The sequence below is a fragment of the Sus scrofa genome, chromosome 2, assembly GCF_054392235.1.
Source record: "Sus scrofa isolate SSC_HxYL_T2T_F1_AM1 chromosome 2, Sscrofa_HxYL_maternal_Yorkshire_Landrace_v2.0, whole genome shotgun sequence".
In the NCBI taxonomy this organism is placed as follows: domain Eukaryota; kingdom Metazoa; phylum Chordata; class Mammalia; order Artiodactyla; family Suidae; genus Sus; species Sus scrofa.
The window spans coordinates 21,650,513-21,665,838 of NC_139384.1; the positions used below are offsets into that span (position 1 = coordinate 21,650,513).

At 40.9% G+C, this 15,326-nt stretch overlaps 1 protein-coding gene across 6 annotated transcripts in view; it reads right to left on the minus strand.

Annotated features, from left to right (window-relative positions):
• HSD17B12 (hydroxysteroid 17-beta dehydrogenase 12) overlaps positions 1-15,326 on the minus strand; it is a 149,721-nt gene that overhangs the window by 55,647 nt on the left and 78,748 nt on the right. The gene's annotated exons all lie outside the window — the stretch shown is intronic.

The following is a 15,326-nucleotide window of genomic DNA, read 5'->3' on the forward strand; positions in this document are numbered from 1 at the left end:
TACAGCTCCGATTAGACCCCTAGCCTGGGAACCTCCATATGCCGCGGGAGCGGCCCAAGAAATAGCAAAAAGACAAAAAAAAAAAAAAAAAAAAAAAAAAAAAAAAAAAAATCCATCTTATTAAAATAGAAATAAAATGAATAAGATCATACTGGAATTTAGCAGCTTGGTTAACAGTGAATAGTCACTACATTGAAAAAAGCGACACAAAATGCGCAGTAACAGAGTTACAAAGTGACACAAGAAAGACCTCCGTGTTCTACTTCATACAGGGCTATTCGGGTCCAAACAGAGCTAAGGGAAACCACAGATTCAGAAATGAGACCCTGGGGGTGGTTCCCATCATGACTCAGAGGAAACAAATCTGACTAGTATCCATGAGGACGCAGATTCAATTCCTGGCCTCCTTCAGCGGGTTAAGGATCCGGCCTTGCGTGAGCTGTAGTGTAGGTCATAGATGTGGCTCGGATCTGGCGTGGCTGGGGCTGTAGTGTTAAGTGGGCAGCTGTAGCTTCAATTCGACCCCTAGCCTGGGAACCTTCGTATGATGTGGGTGTGGCCCTAAAAAGCCAAAAAAAAAAAAAAAAAGAAAAAGAAAAAGAAAGAAAGAGAAAAAGAAATGAGACCCTAGAGAAACCAAACTCATTTGCAGGAACGTGTCATGCTGACTTCTGTTTTCACTAGGGAGCCGCTTTGAGAAGACAGTGTGGACTGCGAGGTCACCCAAATATGGGTACCAATGTCACTTCCACACTTATTTGCTAAATGACTTTGAGCAAGTCATGTATCCTTTCTGGACCTCCGTATCCTCCTGTGAAAACGAGGGTAATAATATTCACCTGAGGGCTGCCAGCAGGAAGGTATCAAAATACTACCTTTAGCACCATCAACACTACCATGTGCGGGCATCCAGGAGGCACTTCAGAAAGTCTCGCTCTCTCCTCAGCGAACCCTACTCTCCCTTCACTTAGTGAAGTTCCCTTGGCTAAGGATGCTTATTCTTTGGAACTTGATGAGAATGCAAAGGAATTGATTTAAAAATCCAGCTTCAAAAATAACATCTTCTTCATTCGAAGTCAATGCCGGCTCATCCTAGAATATGCAGCATTAACTCACACAGGAGGTTTCCATTCCTGATCTAAAAGGACTTATGTCTAAAACTAAAGAGCTGGTTCACAAGAGATTTGATTCTCAGTTGGACTCAATGAAAAGTATCAACTCTAGATAAGAATCCTTGAATAAACTAGAGAGGATAATAACTGACTTGGAAAATACCTTCTCTGGTGTTAAAGGTATACCCACCACTCCCATATAAATGAGTTATTTTATGTGTTCACGTAATGGCCAGCCAGACACAGCGCTGTCATGGTCCAACATGTCCTACGGAATTCACCACAAGTAAGTGAAGAGCTCTGCCTTTCTTTATTAGAGTCACCAATTCACAAGAAAAAAGACCAAAATCAAAAGACTGAAGGGTAACTTTTATTAAATGTTAAACCTTATTCCAAGGATAAAATAAGATAAAATGCATCTATTTATTTGAGAAAAGCAAAGTCTGTTTCCACACGAGCATACTGACATTTAGGAAAATTTCTCTCTAGCAATAAAAGCTACTTCACAACTATTGAATCAAATTTACTTTTAGATCTCACAGGATTTGGTGAATGTACTTATATGGCACAGTGTTATATAGATACGTGGCTAAAAAAAATTTCAGAGATCCTTTTGGAAAGAACATTACTGAAGAAGAACCCTCCAGTAAGCTCTTTCTCCTGTCTTCACATTAGGATAAGCAGAATGGCTTCCGATGCACGTTTTTCAAGATAAATTTAAAAATCTGAACTTATACCTAAATTACCCTGAATCATGTTCTATTCCAGTTAACAAGAGTTTTTGTTGTTTTTTTTTTTTTTTTTCCTTTTAACATTAAGTCGGATCCTGTCACCCCCGCCTTACAAATCTCCAGAGGATTCCATCTCACTTACAGTAAGAACCAAAGTCTTCAGCAACAGCCTGATACGGAACACATCTCTACCTACTTATGTCCAGTTGCTCCCAGGAGTCCTAGCAGTTCTTCAAACACAGAATGTTCTCCAGATACACTCAAGGCTTTTGCACTTACTGTACCCTCTCCCTGGAATGCTCTTCTGCATCCTTTGTCTTTGCTGAGACTTCAAGCAAATGTCACCATCTTAGAGAAGACTTCACTGATCACCTTTCAAAAAATGTGACCACTCCTTCCCAGCTCTCCTTGTTCCCCTTTCTTGCTTTATTTCATTCCATCACACTTACCACTATGTATTTTAATTACGCATGTGTTTGTGGTCTGTCATCTGCTCCCACTAGAATGACACTTTGTGAAGATAAGGGCTTGGATCTGTTTTAGTCAGTGGCTCAACAATGTCACCGAGGCTCCAGGGCCTTTCTTCCCTCCTCTCTTATTCCCCTAGGCTGGCTCCTCTCTTGGCTTCAAGAGGGCCACTCCCATTTCAAGCATCCATGCAGCAATGTTCAGAGGCAGAAATGGAACAGCTTGTTATATGTCCCTTTCATAGTGAAGAAAACTTCCCCAGGAGAACCCAGCAGAGTTCCCTCACATTTTCTTTCCACAGGATTATGGGAAATATTCTGGGAAAGGCTAATATGAACTGGACTTCATGAACTGCGCCCACTACCACCAAGTGGGGCGAGTCAAAAATAGGTAAGAAGAAGACAGGAGATGCCTCTCTCTGGGCTAAGGCAATCGGAAGAGATTAAGCTGGATGTTCTAAAAGGCTGAGGTGGGCAATAGCTGGCTTCCTCGGGAACTGGGAAAATAAAGCTAGGCATCTTCTCCCTTCCCAGAGCCCATCGGCCCTCCTCTGACCCTGCCAAAAGAAGCCAACACAGATGAATCCTCAATGTTAAACATCAGTACAAAGATGTAAGAAGCACCTGGAACAGAAGTGGAGACCACATACTCATAACACAGACTTCATTTTCACCTTCACCACCTCCCCTACCCAAGGCTCTTCATAAGACCATCAGTCCACAACTCAGCAACTGCCCACTGCTGGAGAAGAGTAAGAACTTTACCAAACCCTTCAGAGACATACTTTTGAATACTCCGATCCTTGCTCACCACAAAGGCCCTTGAGATGACAGCTTCCATGAGATGTTTCCTCTAGGACAGGAGCTGTGCTAAATTAAAATCAATACCCTACAAGTGTGTGTGGGATAGCGATACACAAACAAGCGAATTTGAAGGCTGCAATGAAAAGAGATGAGCATCTCAATTGCCCCTTCGAGGAACTCCTAGTTGGCCCAGCTGCTGGGGTATCATCAGGAGACAGCTTTCAGATATCAGCCCCTTTAGGGAACTGCCTCAGCCTCAGAGAGTTGTCTGAACCAAGAGCACGCCTCCCTCAAGATGTCCACATCCAATAAGTGATTAAGGTGAAAATAAAACCATTGGACAGCTTTTACTAACCAGGTTCTGATTCCAAAAGTACAGTCTATTTCCTATTTTTTTGTTCTTTCATAATGTTCCAGTTTTAATTGTTCTAACTTTATATGTTTCACTATTTCTAGAGGTGCAATGTGCCTTTACTATCACTCTTTTTCAAAAGTTTATTGATTATCCTTCCTTGTCTAGTCTTGGTTTTCACTGGGCTTACATTCCACACTTCAACTAAATATATGAAGAATGACAATGTGGCTTTCCCTCCAGGCTCGTTCTGTTTATTCAGTGTCTCGTAGTAAAATCCAACATTATAAATTCTTAAAGAAATTAGGAGGTCCCGTCGTGGCGCAGTGGTTAACGAATCCGACTAGGAACCATGAGGTTGCGGGTTCGGTCCCTGCCCTTCCAGCATTGCCGTAAGCTGTGGTGTAGGTTGCAGACGCGGCTCGGATCCCACATTGCTGTGGCTCTGGCATAGGCCGGTGGCTACAGCTTCGATTGGACCCGTAGCCTGGGAATCTCCATATGCCGCGAGAGCGGCCCAAGAAATAGCAAAAAGACAATAAATAAATAAATAAATAAATAAATAAATAAATAAATAAAAATTCTTAAAGAAATTAAAGAACCAGGGAGTTCCCACTGCGGCTTAGCAGTAGCAAACCCGACTAGTATCCATGAGGATTCAGGTTTGATCCCTGGCCTCACTCAGTGGGTTAAGTATCTGGTGTTGCTGTGAGCTGTGGTGTAGGCTGCCAGCTACAGCTCTGATTCAACCCCTAGCCTGGGAACTTCCATAGGCCATGTGTGCAGCCCAAAAAGAAAAAGAAAAAAAAATTAAAGAATAAATAATAAAGAATTAAGAACTCCATTATTAGAATACGACACACCATTATGCAAAGACACTCCATACTACTGAATATATGTACTGACTGAAACCATTTAATGATTGAACTTGGATAGCCTAGCATCCTAGTTACCAGCTGTAGTCAAATACAACTATGCGCCCCCTCCCTTTTTGCAGATTGATCTGATTCTGATATGATTCTGATAAAGTCTGGGCCCACTATCTCTTCACCTAGTGGCTAAAACCAAACACTAAGAAGCAAAAGACTCTTTGATGAGAGATGTGATCTGTTCAAGGCAGTCAACTCATTAGAAATGGGGGCAGAAAATCGGTTCTGGCTTAAAAAGTGGGGAATGAAGCTAAGAAATACCTGAGCTAATTCTATTCATCCCCTTTTATCTATTATTCCACCGAACCATATAACCCCAATGGCGGAATAACAATGGTGGAATAACAGAAAGCAAGTATTATTCATAAATACAGAGTTACAGCAGTGGGTGTCCTCACTGCCTTGAGTCAGTCCGTCACTTCCAAGCATGAATGCCCTACTCTTGCTCTCACACAACTGATTTTCATTCAAAGCAGCCTGAATGCGGTCAAGGTCAGGTCAGGAATTGACAGAGAAGGAACTTCACCCCCACGGTAGGGTCAAGATGCTGCTAAAACACCTCTCAGTATTAAAACTAACATGAGTTTAGGTTCAAACCTAGAAAGGTCCTGAACATATTCATAAGAGCCTTATGTTTCATTCACTGTGAGGTCTAGATGTCACTTTTCATTTTGCTCAACAAATGGACATCTTTCAAATCTAACAGTTTTTCTCTAAGAATAATTTCCTAAGTCTTGGAAAGACCTTCCTCATTTTCCCCACTGGGTATCTGGGGATATTAGGTCTGAGAATGCTAGAAAAGAAGTCTAATCTACAGAAACACATGTATTAGTTATAATTTTTCTATTAATAACAACCAAAAACAGTATATTGATTCTTCTTTATCTCCACATTTGCTGTAAATAAACAATCTGCCTTTCTCCCTAAGTTTCAGGTACTATTTACGAAATTCTTGGAGTTCCTGTTGTGCCTCAGCAGAAACAAATCTGACCAGTGTCCATGAGAACACAGGTTCGATCCCTGGCCTCCCTCAGTGGGTTAAGGCTCTGGCGTTGCCATGAGCTGTGGTGTAGGCCAGGATGTGGCTCAGATCTGGCGTTGCTGTGGCTGTGGTGTAGGCCAGAGGCTACAGCTCCGATTCGACCACTAGCCTGGGAACCTCTATCTGCCATGAGTGCGGTGCTAAAAAGACAAAAAAAAAAAAAAAGAAAGAAAGAAAGAAAAGTAATTCCTGTTACATTCATCCTTCCTCATCTTTTCCATATTAGAAATATATCATCATTTAAGATTCAAGTTGTGTCACCACCTCTGTTGACTGCATTTTCATGATTTCCCATTACCTCCAAGGTAAAGCTACTTAACTTTCTCTCAAAGGTGCTCCTGGATGATTTCTACCTAACCCCATAAAGCACTTCCCATAATATATTATGCAAAGAGTCTCTACGTCCTAACAAACACATTCTTTGTTATCTTTGTACTCCCAGCACCTAGCACAATGTCTGGCATATAGCAGAGGTCACCCAAATGTTTGTTGAGTGAATAAATATATCTGGGCCAACCCAGCTGATTTATCGAAATCATCTTCTCAGTACGTCTTGAACTCCTCTCTATAGAAATAAAACTACACGCTGATAAGAGATGCCGTTGTGAGCCATAACAACGTAAGGTACTTATTAGGCATTTTAAAGCATTAAGGAAACTGAGAAAAAACCCCGGTCTTGCATGTGTCCTGCGTGATTTGGACTATAGTCCACACGGGAGCAGAAACATTTTAGAGATATTAGAAACCACCCACTCTCATGAATGACGTATTCCAGGACCTCAGCTCAGGGACTCAGAGATGAAGGTTTAAGATATTTTAGTCCTGGGACTACTCAGCCTCTCCCCAGTCCTGAAAAGAGATAAACAGGGGGAGAAGAGAGAAAGTTGGGGAAATAGTACTAACAAGCTTAGCTTCTTAAATTTAAATTTGTCAGATTCAATCTGTGGAGTTTCCATCGTGGCTTAGTGGTAACAAACCTGACCAGTATCCATGAGGATGCGGGTTTGATCCCAGGCCTGGATCAGTGGGTAAAGGATCCGGCGTTGCTGTGGCTGTGGTGTAGGCTGGCAGCTACAGCTCCAATTCCACCTCTAGCCTGGGAACCATCATATGCCGCAGGTGTGGCCCTAAAAAAACAAAAACAACAACAACAAAAAGATTTATTTATTACTTGTATCACTCATGGAGTTGATGCAAAGCATCTCATTCCCTAAATCATCAGGCAGGGGCCATGTCCGTTTTTTTTCTTTACCACTATACACCCAGAGCCCAAGAGTACCTGGTACATGATAGGAGCTCAATAAACACATTTGGACCGATTAAATTCAAGAAGCACACACTGAGTAGTGTCCACATGTCAGATTTTACCTAGAAGATAACAGCAGATACCCTCAAACAGGTCATGGTTTGGTGAAGAACCCAACCGATGTGCTGATAAATAGAAACAAAATGTACAAAGAGAAAGCAATCCTTCTTCTTGCAGAATGGGGTTTTAAATAGGAGGTGAGATTGATGTTGCGTCCTTGAGTAGGAACGGGCTGGGCAGAGAAGCAGAAGCAGGCAAAGGAAGAGAGTGGGGAAAAGAAACAGCACATGGACAGAGCAGGTGGTACACAGGGGGAAGTAGAAAAAAGAAGTTCTATAGAAGGACACTAGTAGGGGCTGTATGCACCAAGACAACAAGCAGGAGCAGCTACATAATGCTTGGGGGCCCAGTGCAAAACAGAAATGCAGGGCCCCTGGTTCAAATATGAAGAATTGCAAGATGGCGACAGCAGAGCATTAAACCAAGGGGCCTTGGGCAGACGCACAGGATATAAACCTGTGAAGGCAGCCCTGTAACAGGCTGACCAGTCGTCCTGTGTGTAAAGAGTACGTGGCAGAGGTTCTCAGGCTGGGAAGCGACTTGAGCACATTTGTGTTTAGGAAACAAATGCTGGGGTAGAGGAGAGGACACAGAGCCTGTGAGCAAAAGTAATGGGCGGCAGGGGAAATGGGAGATGTTGGAGTTAGAGTCTGAGTTAGGGAGAGAGAGGACTCATGGTTCTTATCCATTTGCTCTGTCTAGTTTATGAACTGTCATATCTTAGCTGAAACAGTCTTTGCTGGTTTCACGTACGAAACCATGCCTATGATGATGTCTCAGAATTTTTTTAAATCACATAAAATGCTTCTCTGGGGTTTTTTGTTTGTTTTTTAGTAAAGCAACTTTTTCTTTTTTTTCTTTTTTGGCCACCCCTGCGGCATATGGAAGTTCCCAAGCCAGGGGTAGAAACCAAGCCAACTCTGTAACCTAGGCCACAGGTGTGGCAATGCCAGATCCTTAACCCGCTGCACCACAGCAGGAACTCCAAGAAACTTTTTCTAGAGGTGGCTTACTTCTCTTTGTTGGCTTGAGAAACAAAGTTGTAGCCCTTCTCTTGGTACCCAGAGAGGATCCACAGAGGCTCAAGTCCGTGGTCAGCCCTCTGTATCTACGGATTCAACCAGTCAATACATGATGCTGTGGTTGGTTGAATCCACGATACGGAACCTGTGGATACAGAGCTCCAGGGATACTACCAATAAGATCCGGGCCACAGTTGACCAATTTTCCATGCAGGAAAACCATGAACTAAAAATCAAGTTGAAAATCAAAAGTGATATTTTTGGAACCCAACTTTCCATAATATTTCTCCTTTCTTCTTACAAAGAGAACGATAGCCAGAATTAATTAGAGGTCAAACATCTCACAGTACCTTTCTTCTAAAAATGCTGATTACGTTACTTTTTTTTAAAAAATGACCTCTTTTTATATTCAACCTGTCACTTTGTTCTTACAAGATTCCACTCTGGCTTTGTGAAATCTTGCCACAAGGAAAAGTATTCTTTTCGCGATCTGGGTCTCTCACTTTGGTATTTAAATAAAGGGAAGCTTAACAGTTACTTTTATTTCTTTAAAGACAAAACAAAACTAGGAACTTTTGAAAAAAGTTACCATAGATTCAAAATATCAGTATTGAAATGAGTATTTATTTAATGGCAATTCATGATTTGAAGATCAATATAGTTCAACATTTTGCCATGAGTAGAACCATTTTTTCTGTTCAACACACACACCTCTTTTAAAATGTTAAAAGAGAAGTTGCCATCATGGCTCAGCAGAAACGAATCTGTCTGGCATCCATGAGGATACAGGTTTGATCCCTGACCTCGATCAGTGGGTTAAGGATCCAGTTTTCACACATTATACCAAAGTAAAAAGCAAGTGCTTGATTTAGAGCTTCCTCCAATACTAATACTGTTTTGGTTTTTGGGGGGTTTTTTTTTGGTTTGTTTGTTTGTTTTGCTTTTTAGGGCCACAGGTGCAGCATATGGAGGTTCCCAGGTCAAATCAGAGCTACAGCTGCCAGCCAATGCCTCAGCCACAGCAATGCAGGATCCAAGTCGTGTCTGTGACCTACACCACAGCTCATGGCAACGCCAGATCCTTAACCCACTGAGTGAGGCCAGGGATCAAACCCACATCTTCATGGATACCACTCGGGTTTATTACCACCGAGCCACAATGGAAACTCCAAAGTTTCCTCCAGTACTCTTGGAACTAAGGATAAGAACCTGACACAAATCATCCTGACTCGAGGATGGCCAAAAGAACTGAGAGGTACCATGTAAAATGCATAGGTTGCAGTTGATATTCTACCAACTAAACAGAAGAAATAACTATTGTAGTTATCAATTACTGAAAATCAATTAGATGCCAAAAAGTCTACTAAATGACACCATGTCACCTAATCGGCCCAAGAATTTAGTGGTATCCTGCTGAAACTTGCAAATGACTATGCTCGTAAATTTCAGTTTTCATCATGTAAAAGATCATCATTTACTTATGGTTTTTTTAATTTTTAAAATAATCTCAAGAAAAGTTGCAAATGTTGTACAAGGAACTAACTCTTTCTCCTGAACTATATTTCATTCCTTTACTAAGAAGACACCATCACCCATTAAGACTTCAGTGCAGCAGCTCTCAAACTTCGGTCCAGGACCCTGAGGGTTCCTGAGAGTCAAAAGTACTAAGACATGATTTGGCTTCTTCAGTGTGGGGACAACTGCACCAATGATACAAAAGCAACGGTGGGTAGAACTGCTAGAATTGTAACAGGAAGCAAAGTAGTAGCACCCAACTATATTAAAAGTCCCTGTATTCTTCACGTAATGGCAGTAAAAAAGAAAAAAAGTCCGTTTCCTTTAAGAATGTCTCCTGATGAAGTAAAAGAATTAATTTTATTAAATCTCTACCCTTGTGTACATGTCTTTTTAATGTTCTTTTTTTTCTTTTCCTTTTTGTCTTTTTTAGGGCCACACCCGCAGCATATGGAAGTTCCCAGGCCAGGGGTCGAACTGGAGCTCCAGCTCCAGCCTACACCAGAGATCACAGCAACACCAGATCCGAGCGGCATCTGCGACCTACAGCACAGCTCACAGCAATGGCAAATCCTTAGCCCACTGAGTGGGGCCAGGGATTGAACCTGCATCCTCATAGTCAGGTTCATTACTGCTGAACCCCGACAGGAACTCCTCTTTTTAAAGTTCTGTGTGACAAAATGCATGAAGCACTTTTTCTGTGTACCTAATACAATGGCCTTCTTGAGAAAAAGCATGTGCAACTGATTTGTCAGCTGAATGAGCGCCCCCCCCCTTTTCTTAATGGAGCATCATTTTACTTCAAAGAACAACTGACAGAAAAATTATGCTTATTCAAATTTGGCAGACAAATCCTAAAAAATGAATGAAGTGAGACTGTCACTTCAAGAAAAAAAAAGCAACAGTAGTTGTTGTCCATGATAAAATTTGAGATTTTAGGTGAAAATTAGGATTTTGGAAAATCTGTATCTACCATTATGAGCCTGAAGGAAAAGATTTTTCTGATAAGATTAGGGGAAATATAAATAATTATAATGTTTCTGGTACTGTGTCAACATGTGTAAGATCTGCAAAACTCAAGAACCAATATTTTCCAATGACCAATTCATATGGTGGACCGAAAAATCGATTCAAAATACGAGGTAGACAAATGGATGTTCAGGTAATTGTATGAGGAGTTCCCATTGTAGCTCAGCAGGTTAAGAACGTGACATAGTCTGTAAGGATGCGGGTTCGACCCCTTGCCTCTCTTAGTGGGTTAAGGATCTGGTGTGGCTTCAAGCTGCGGCATAGGTCACAGATGGCAGCTCAGAACTGGTGTTGCCATTGCTGTGGCTGTGGCATAGGCCTAAGCTGCAGCTCCAACTCCTAGCCCTAGAACTTCCAAATGCCACGGGTGCGGCTGTTAAAAGAAAAAAAAAAAAAAAAGGTAATTGTATGAAAAATTCATTAATACATTTTCAGACTCCATACTGCATCTAACTTTCAAGAAAACTCCACTTAAGGAGTTTTGATGTAGTATCAAAGAAAAACATCCACACTTAGCTGAAGAGGCTACTAAACAAAATTATTTTCTCTTTTCCAATTACATATCCGTAAAATCAGACTTTCTTCCTATACTTCAACCAAAATATCTCAGGAAACTGAATGCAGTATCAGATCTGCAAATGCAACTATCTTCTATGCCAGATATTAAAGAGATTTGCCAAAATGTAAAATAATGCCATCTTCTCGCTGAATCTTGTTTTGTTTCAGAATACACAGTTATTTTTCTTATAAAATATATCATGTTGGGGTTCCTGTCATGGTGCAGTGGAAACGAATCTGACTAGGAACCAAGAGGTTGCAGGTTTGATCCCTGGCCTCGATCAGTGGGTTAAGGATCCGGCGTTGCTGTGAACTGCAGTGTACAGTGTACGTTGCAGACATGGCTCGGATCTGGCGTTGCTGTGGCTCTGACGTAGGCCAGCAGCTACAGCTCCGATTAGACCCCTAGCCTGGGAACCTCCATAGGCCGCAGGTGCAGCCCTAAAAAGACAAAAAAAATAAATAAAATAAATATATATATATGTGTGTGTGTGTGTGTGTGTGTGTGTATAATGTTGCCATAGAATGAGTTAGTGCTACTATTTTTATATGAACTAAATATTTTAAAAAATTAGTTTGAATTTCTAACACAATAAACAATGACAGCTGTATCGATATTTAAAAAAAGCTCTTTGGGGTGCTCAATAGTTTTTAAGAGTATAAAGGGGTCCTGAAACTAAAAACACTTGAGAGTGTTCCTTTGGTAATATTTCCCACAAAGCTGGTCTCCTATATATTCTATAACCATCAAATCAAAAAATTTACCTTGCTACATTCCCATCTTCTAATTCTTGGAGTCTGTTCAAATTTCATCAATTGTCCCAACAATGTCCTTAGAGCAAAAGGATTCAAATTCAAATCAGAATCACCTGTCGCACTTAACTGCCATGGTTGTTTAGTCTCTTTCAATTGAGAACAGTTTTCCAGTCTTTTCCTGACCTCTATGACTTCCACACTTTGAAGATCACAGGCCATTGTCTTGTAGAATAGCCTCCAGTGGAGGCTTGTATGTTGCCTCATGATTCGATTCAGGTTATACATACATCCTTGGTGGGAGGATCGTATACATGAAATTGTGTTTCATTGCATCCTATCAGTTGTTCCTTTACCAGTGAAGATGACGCTTGCTCTCTTTAAGGTGGTGTCGGCCTGGTTCTCCACTGTAAGGTTACTGTTTTCCCCTAGGTAATTAACAAGTGTTTTGGAAATTTGCAGAGAGACATTTTGAGGCTATGTAAAATCCCATTTCTCGTCAAAATTTCAATGTATTCCTTTCAATGTATTCCTTTCTCATTATTAGTATAGGCTTATAATTTCCTATTTTATTCAGCAGATTATAATTTCTATCATTTTAAGTTTAATGTTCAATGTATCCCAGATTCAAATAATGGGAAGGAACCCCTTTTCAAGCTGGCTTCTGTGTCTTTCTGACATGTCCCCATGATTCTTTGAATACGTTCTTGCTTTCTGGCACACGAAGATCTTCCAGGCTCACTTTCTATGCTCCTTGCCCAGCCCTGGAACCAGCCACTTCTCCCAGGAGCCCTGGATCCTTTATTAGAAAACAGTATCTAGAAACTAAAATCTGGGTCCTAAGTTTGCTTGTTGTGAGTGGGGTCTTGCTGCTCCCAGGAAAGACCATAAGCTTTGGCAACCAGTTTTGTGCAGTGTCACACACATCGGGTAGCGTCCCACAGAGGACTTAATTGCCGCTGAGAGACACAACCTGCGAGGCTTCGAGGGAGGAGGCAAAGATGCAGTGCTTGGGCCTGGGGGTTCTTCTCCAGAGCTTGGAACATTGTAAATCATCTTAGATACTACATATGTAAATGGATTTGATATTTAATGTGTAATAAAGGCTGATAAAACACTGGAATCTAAGCCTTAGTTTAAGAAGGAATAGCTTTATTTGTGGCCTTCACTTGATAGTTAAGTCTAAAAACATATTGAGCTGCATAGGGCAAACAAGCTCTTGGTTACTTAGGGAATTCCAGGCTAAAGATATATATACACCACTTCACACTTTGCTCAAAGCATTTCCAGAAAGTATACCAGATAGCTATTGAAAAGTTGATCCTATTTGCCCACAAAAACAATTTTGTAATTGGAATTTCTCTTACTGCAGTCAATCGTAGCTAAGCCCGATAATGTAACATAAATACATAAACATATAATACCATTAGCCTCCGTAATAATTTAAAATAGTATAGTTATGCTCCCAATTACTGACTGTCTTAGGGACCCAATTTAAAAGGATATATTTAGCATATAAAAAAGTAAATATCATATCATAAATTTGGCCTTAAAACGTGTTAGTGAGTCCCACTTAATATACAATAAAAACTGCCTTCTTAGAATCTGCAAAAATGATTTGGGCAGTATGGGCCTTTAAAAAAAAAGGTCACAGAAATACGAGCTTGATTAACAAATTAATTAACACATGTCTCTGTAGCAGACAGAGGCAGTGTCATTTCCATTGACCTTATAGTTGCCCTTATAACAGAACCTCAACAGATATTATTAGAATGTGGGTATCACGAAGGCAAAAAGCAGGAGTTTTCTCAGTACTTAAAAACAGACAAACTAAGATAGATATTAGACTGTAATACCAATATGCACTGGTTGACTCAAAAGCAGTTACCAGAAGAGTCCCTAAACTCCCTAAAATTGTGGGCAAAGTATTCTGTATATAAAAATACTTTTATAGGAATACGGTTTTTATCATTTGGAATCACCAAATGGTCCATGACCCTCAAAAGAGTAAACATTTTTGGTATAACTGCTTCCCAGAAATAATCACCATGAACAGTCTGAGCTGTGATCTTACAGACCTTTTTGATGCCTATCAACTTACAGACACACAGAGTTGGTTCATGAGTTTAGTATTTGTTCGTATGTGGCATTTTTTTTTTTTAAAGTTAAGACTAAACTTTCTATAAACATCGTGGCTCAACAGTTAACAAACCTGACTAGCATCCATGAGAACATGGGTTCGATCCTTGGCCTTGCTCAGTGGGTTAAGGATCTGGCGTTGCCATGAGCTGTGGTGTAGTTTGCAGACATGGCTCGGATCCCACGTTGCTGTGGCTCCAGCATAGGCTGGCGGCTACAGCTCTGATTGGACCCCTAACCTGGGAACCTCCATGTGCCACAGGCGTGGCCCTAAAAAGACCAAAAAAAAATATGCTACTATGCACCTTGTTTTTTTCATTAAAGATGGCCTTCCATGTCAGGACATACGGAGAGACATTTTTAATTGCATCTAATTGCTAAGCCATAATTTAATCAGCCATTCAAAGCATCATATGAGCCGGCACAGATCAAAGGAAGAATTCATTGTATCATGGAAGGAGAATGTATCCTGGCAAGTTATAATAACAGAATGTGAAAAGTCAGGGAATTCAGAGGGATTTTTGGTAGGTCACCAGGATCTTGTACCTGTGTGTGCATACGTGTGTGTACAAAAAGACAAAATAAGAACCCAGGAAACTACAGAATGTCTGCATTTGTTAACACCAAAGCTGAAAGCAGTTTGGCCAAAAGGAATTATGGCTGCAACCAAGGCTGCTCTCCTTACACACACCCACCCCAGCTTTCGAGACCCTGCCCCGGGCCAAAGTCGTGATAATAAAAGAGAAAAAAAAAATTCATATACTAAGTATGGAAAATAAATCATAATTCAAGGCAGGGCTACTTATAGTCTAGTTAAGGCCACCTGGACGAATGGTCTAGGTTAGAACTGGGGAAAGGCTGTACCAAAAAGGTAACAAAGGCATGAAGTCATAAAGGAAAAAAACTGAGTCCTATATTAAAAAGCCACACTGAGACAAAGCATGCAAAGGGTATTTGTGGACTTTCTGATCACCAGTTTTACCCTCATAACTCTGGTCAAGACAAATCACGTGGCTGCAGTTCTAATCATACATATCACGGTCTGGAAGGAATGGCGGACCAAGAGGAGGTGGCTTATGCTTCCACTGCCCTGTGTTTAAGCTGGTCTGTTAACATGGAGCAATCTAGCTCTTACTATCTCCATCGAGAGGTTGGGCCCTGCCTCTGCTCACACAGGAGAATGGATGAGGGAGTCACTGATAGACATTTAAATAGTTTTTCATTTTTCACTACTGTAAATAATACTGTGTTCAATAGCCTGTACATAAATCTTTGTGCAGCTACTTAAGTTTTTCCACAGGATAAATTCCTAGATGTAGAACAGTCAGATCAAAGGGTATATGTGTTTTTAGATTGAGTACAGAAGAAAGGGGAATCAACTCTCACTATTTACAGTTTGAATTAATTAGCTGATGAATTTCAGAAAGCCAGGGGCGCGTCTCTTACTTTAAAAGAGAAAATACTTCCTTTGGTTAAGACTGGCTCCCAGGTGTACCCCAGCTCTTAA